At 54.9% G+C, this 4,843-nt stretch overlaps 1 protein-coding gene across 1 annotated transcript in view; it reads left to right on the top strand.

Annotated features, from left to right (window-relative positions):
- The window catches only part of CSDC2 (cold shock domain containing C2, RNA binding), a 14,317-nt gene that overhangs the window by 843 nt on the left and 8,631 nt on the right, over positions 1 to 4,843 (top strand). The window lies entirely within an intron of this gene.

Raw genomic sequence — 4,843 nt, 5'->3', positions numbered from 1 at the left:
CCAGGCGCAGCCCCTGGAGGGCAGGGGTGATCAGCCAGGGTCCGCTGGGTCCCCTGCCATGGCATTCAGGGACTCAGGCAGCCTTGGGTAGTAGTGCCAAGTCCCCAAGTGGCCTGACCCTGGCACAAGGAGTCCAGGCGGAGATAAGGGGTGATGCTGGCACCCACAAGGGAGACAGCAGGTTCCTGCCAATCTGCCAGCCTGCAGACTCTTCTCAGGGAGAGGGGAGGGGGCCGCGGGGAGAGAGAACAATAATAAATACAGACTGTGAACTGCTGCATCCGCTGGGGCTGGGGGAGGGGAGGAGGAAGTGCACCCGGGTGGAGGGTGGGCCACCTTTCTGAGAGCCTGGCAGCATGCCTGCCTGGATGGGCTCCAGGGGAGGCCTCTCCCTGGGAAGGGGGCTGTCTGCAGCCCCCTGGGGGATGGGGAGCCTGTCCTGCAAACATGACTCTATCTCAGAAGCCTCTGAGTCCTCCAAATTCTGGATCTCTCCTCCCCCCAGCATTTCCTTGAAGTCTTTTCAAAAAACATCTATTTCCCATATTTGCCCCGCCCCTCTGGGTCTGTCTGACCCTCCTCCAAAAAAAAAACAAAAAGAAAAGACAGGTGTAAGTAGGAACCAGCTCACAAGGGCCTGGGAGAGGCCAGAGGACAATCTTGGCCACAGAGCTTTCTCCCAGGCCTGGCGAGAGGGGATGGGCAGTGGTCACGGAAGTCCGCTGGCCGTGAAGGGAGCCGCCCTAGGAGGAACTTGGGGGTCCCACTTTGCTGGCTGTTGAGGGAGGGAAACCCGCAGGCTGGTCTGGAGGCAAGTCCCCCGGAGTGGCACCAGCAGAGGGCGCTCAGGGCCTGGCTGAGCTCATCACACTGGTCACAACTAACATGGCCAGGACCCGAAGACTCGGGGGAAGAGGAGGGCTCGGGGCAATTCGGACCTTTGTCCACGCAGACCATTACGATGGGAGGCAAGAAGCAATGGGGCGGCTCTTCCCCCTGCCCCAAGCCAGCGAAATGATGGGCACCAGGATAAGTGGCCTGGCATGCTGGAAATCCCATGGGTCCCATTGATTTGAGTTCAAGCTCAGCCACTCTTAAGTATGACTTTGACCAGTCCATTCCTCTTTCCAAGGAGGGCTCAGAGTGGGAAAGCAACTTGCCCAGGGTCATACAGCCCGGCGGGGCTGGGATGTGAGCAGGGCTCTCTCGTGGTGCCCATCCTGGCATCCATACCCTCACTAATGCCCACGAAGCCCAAAGGCCTTAATCATAGGAGCCCTCCAGGGCAACCTGGGGACATGACAAGGAGGAGAGTTAAAGGGTCTCAATTAAGCTCGCGTATTGGCTGGGGCAGTGCCCCCCCACCCCATACACACACGCACACACACATATGCACACGCACACACACACACACGCTGTGGGAGAGGGAAAGAACCAGGTTTAATTAGGTCACCTCCAGCTGCTCCAGCAGCTTTGGCACTGATGTATTTTAAGGAGTGTCTGAGAGGCTGGGAGAGGGCAGGGGCACTGGGGAAGAGTTGGCGTCTGCCTGGTGGTCCTGAGGCTGTCTCCTCGCCCTCCTCAGGCCCATCCTGGGTAAGACTTCAAAGTCCGGAAAGCCCTTCCCCCATCACCCTGTGTTCCCTGTCCTTCCCCCTAAGTCATCGGACCCACGCCTCCCACTGTCTGCTCCTTTTCAGTGGGGGCTTGGGCTGGGATGCTTTTATGGAGGGAGTTGTTTTTAAGCTTGCCGTAGTTGGCAAGTGACTCACCCAAGGTCACGGTCTGAGTCAGCACAAAGCCAGGAATAGAACCCCAAGCCCCGTTCTTCCTTCTGCAGGGGCGGCGGGAGTTTGCAGGGACCGGCAGGTCCTCCCTCCCTCCCTCCTGCCTGAGGCCTCTGTCCTGCCCCCACCTAGGGTGCTAAAGTGCGTGCCCCAACTGGCTGTGTGACCCCAGCAAGACTCTTCACCTCTCTGGGCCTCAGTTTACTCCTCTGAAGAATGGGGTTATAATGATAATTACCTTGTAGGGCTGTTGTGAGGAATAAATGAGGAAAGGGGGCAAAGCGCTTGCACGCCTCTTGGCACGTGGTTACTAATCCATCGATGGTGGCCATGATCTTGCCGTGACCAACCACCCTGTGTTCTGCTTGTCTGTCTGTTCCCCACCGGACCCAGGCTCTCTCAAGGCAGGGTTGTCTCTTCTCCTGTTTGTTGTCCCAGTGCCTGGCAATCACACTCAGTTAAGCATGTGTTTTTGACAACCTCAGAGGAGAGGTGGAGTGACCCTCATGCGTCATCTGGATCAATGATGATTCATGTAGCCGAGGAGAAAATTGAGGCCCAGAGAAGGGCAGGTGCTTGCCCTAGGTCACACAGCACCGGGTGGTTGAGCCAGCTTCATTTCCCTGACCTGCCCAAAAGGAAAGGGATTCACAGGGTCAGCAGAAGACTCTGACAGCCATCTCCTGCCCAGTTCTTTTGGGGGAGTGGATAATTGGAGGAGCCCCAGCACCAGGCTGATGGTCACCTGCTGATGTGGCTGAATCACCATTCACAGCACCATGAGGCTATATCAGGACCTTGCCTAGGGTTATCTCTGAACAGCTCTGATGTTTTATTTTTACCTCCCCTGGCCTTTTGTCTGCGGAACTTCTGGGGCTTGATCTTCATGCAGGGAAATGAAGAGGAGCTTGGCTGGCAGGGTCAGAACCAAAATACTCTCAGGGGCACCACTGACACAGCTCCTTGGCTCCTCTAGGAACCTGGACAGGGACTATGATTCACGCTATTTGACAGATGGGTAGACTGAGTCTCTGGAGAAGGAAATGGCAACCCACTCCAGTATTCTTGCCTGGAGAATTCCATGGACAGAGGAGCTTGGCAAGTTACAGTCCACGGAGTCACAAGAGTCCATGGACTATTGGACACGACTTAATAAACCACCACCAGAGTGAGTCTCAAAGAGGAAGTGTTGAGACTTCCCTGATAGTCCAGTGGCTAAAACACCAAGCTCCCAATGCAGGGTGCTAAGGCTTCGACCCCTGATCAGGGAACTGGATCCCACATGTTGCAATTAAAGATCCCACAGACCACAACTAAGATCTGGTACAGCCAAATATCTAAATAAATAAATATATTGTTTTGAGGGAGGGTCACCCCGCTAGGACACTCTAGAGCCAGGAGTCAATCCTGGGTCATCTGGGACTCAGGCTGTCCTCTTGCCCTCCAGCTGCTAGTTCTGAAGGGCATCATTCCAGGCCAGAGATGGCCCCAGGCAGGCACACCAAATCCCTTGGGGGTCAGGCTCTAGCTCTGTTTGAGTTGAACCAAATGTTCTACAAACACATCTAGTTCTCTGCTCTCGGTTATTTCCCCTTTGCTTTCTCAGGGAAAATTCTTCTGGGAACTTATCCTCAGAGGAAGACACCATTTGCTTTCAGACAAATCTGGCCTCTGTTGCTTACCTGCTGTGTGACCTTGGGCAAGTCACTTCACTTCTCTGAGCTTCAGCTTCCTCATTTGTAAAATGGACACAATTGTAATTTCAACATTTTGCGGCAACTGGGAGATTTAAAAATGGAAAATAATTTCTGTAGACTCCCTGGCAGTCCAGTGGTTACGACTTCACCTTTCACTGCAGGGAGTGCTGCTCTATTCCTGGTCAGTGAGCTAAAATCCCATATGAATGGTGGCCACAAAATCAAAACATTAAACAGAAGCAGTATTGTAACAAGTTCAATAAAGACTTAAAAAGGACTTTTTTGTAAAGACTGTATATAGCATTCAGACGATCAAAGCCCTGTCTTCCCTCGCCCCTTCTGCAGCAACATTCTGGAGAAAGAATCTGAGCTGGAGGCTTGCTCTGCATCCCCTTGTTTGGCTCTCTCTAGTTTCCCAGGCTACCCTGCACTGTGCAGCTTCTTCAAGTCCAGGGCTCTGGCATGGATCAGAGAGGCAAAGACTCTGTCCAAGGTCACACAGCAAGTCAGTAGCAATACAAGGACTGAACCCAGGACTCCTGACTCCCCACTCCAGGGCTCGAGTCAGACTGCCCTGGTTCAAGCTCTGGTTCAGACATTAATTGCTATGTGGCCCCGAGTGAGTGACAGCCTCCCTGAGCCTCAGTTTTCTCGTCTACAAAATGGGGTCATAATAGCAAGAGCCTTACAGTACTGACACAGGGACTAAATGAAAGGAGAAACTATGAGGGGCAGGGCAGGGACCTAGTGGGTGGGCGAGTCCTTGGGGAAACAGGAGAGGTGAGAATAAAGAGTGGGTTTGGCTCCAGGGTCTCTCCTTTCACCCACTCCCTCTCCCCCTGCAGCCCGTGCCCACCTTAGCCACCCTGCCTGGGAGGAGCACCCTCTCATCTAGCACCTACTCAGTGCTTCCCACACTCCATCCCGTGTCGTCCTCACTGATGCCCTTGGAGGAGGTGCTCTCGTAATCCTCATTTTCTAGCAGAGGAAGGAGAGAGGGGAGATGCCAGCCCCAAATCCTTCCCAAAGGCCAACTCCCCACCTTCTCCCAGGGTGGGTGGGGTGATGGATGGGGAGTGGGAAGGCATACATGTCTATCGCTGCTGTTATTCCATCTCCTTCCCCTTCCCCTCTGCTGCCTGGCCCACTGCGGGAGGGGAAGGAGGAGGCTGCCCTCCACCCCTACCTTGGATAGTGCCCCTTACCCCTCCCCACTGCCCACGTCGCATGGAACCTGAGAGCCAGTCTCATTCAGTCTTGGGTCCGGAGGCCTGGCTGGCCGGAGCAGGGCCCAGCTCAGCTGCATCTCCCTGGCAACAGCTGTGGACCGCCTCAGCCCCTCCCCTACCTCCTTCCCTC

Source organism: Bison bison, unplaced genomic scaffold (genome assembly GCF_000754665.1).
Source record: "Bison bison bison isolate TAMUID 2011002044 unplaced genomic scaffold, Bison_UMD1.0 scf7180017858886, whole genome shotgun sequence".
In the NCBI taxonomy this organism is placed as follows: domain Eukaryota; kingdom Metazoa; phylum Chordata; class Mammalia; order Artiodactyla; family Bovidae; genus Bison; species Bison bison.
The sequence above is the reverse complement of the archived record's forward strand: the minus strand, read 5'-3'. Positions and strand labels throughout refer to the sequence as shown.